Source organism: Gossypium hirsutum, chromosome A13, assembly GCF_007990345.1.
Source record: "Gossypium hirsutum isolate 1008001.06 chromosome A13, Gossypium_hirsutum_v2.1, whole genome shotgun sequence".
NCBI classification, from domain to species: domain Eukaryota; kingdom Viridiplantae; phylum Streptophyta; class Magnoliopsida; order Malvales; family Malvaceae; genus Gossypium; species Gossypium hirsutum.
The window spans coordinates 40,744,743-40,745,465 of NC_053436.1; the positions used below are offsets into that span (position 1 = coordinate 40,744,743).

General features: G+C 39.0%; 1 non-coding gene across 1 annotated transcript; it reads right to left on the reverse strand.

The window, feature by feature from the left end:
• Positions 1-274: 274 nt before the first annotated feature.
• On the reverse strand, positions 275-386 carry LOC121212899 (small nucleolar RNA R71). Its single transcript, XR_005908272.1, has one exon. It is a non-coding gene; the product is annotated as a small nucleolar RNA R71 (small nucleolar RNA).
• Between the last annotated feature and the right edge of the window lie 337 nt (positions 387-723).

Sequence of the window (723 nt, forward strand, 5' to 3'; positions counted from 1 at the left end):
GCTAAACCTTCTTTAACAGAACTGAATCGAGCATAGTTAGACCTACTGTAGTTGCAAATACTTTTGAATTAAAACCTAACACTATTCAAATGATACAGCAATTTGTTCAGTTTGATGGTTTGCAGGATGAGGATCCCAACGCTCATTTAGCCAACTTCTTAGAACTATGCGATACATTTAAAATTAATGGTGTCTCTGATGATGCCATTCGTCTTTGGTTATTCCCTTTTTCATTGAGGAACAAAGCTAAACAGTGGTTGAACTCGTTACCACGAGGGTCAATTATGTAATGATATCTCTTCTTTTGTGTAGATGGATTTAGAAACGCTCTACGATGCATGGGAGAGATACAAGGACCTTTTGAGAAGGTGCCCTCACTATGGGTTATCGCTTTGGCTACAGGTTCAAACATTCCATAGAACTCCTGAAGATGCCTATGAGTTTATAGAGGAGATGTCACTGAATAACTATCAGTGGCAAGTCATGAGGACAAAGCCAACGAAAACAGTCGGCGTTTATAACGTCGATTCGGTCACCATGCTCTCTAATCAGGTAAAACTCTTAAATAAAAAGATTGATAGTTTTCTGAATTCTTCACAGGTTCACCTAGTGATGCAGTGCGAAGCAAGTGGAGGTCAAAAACGAGCAATTAAACTTCATGGGTAATAATCCTCGACCTCAAAACAATCCATATAGTAACACTTACAATGCAGGTTGGAGGAA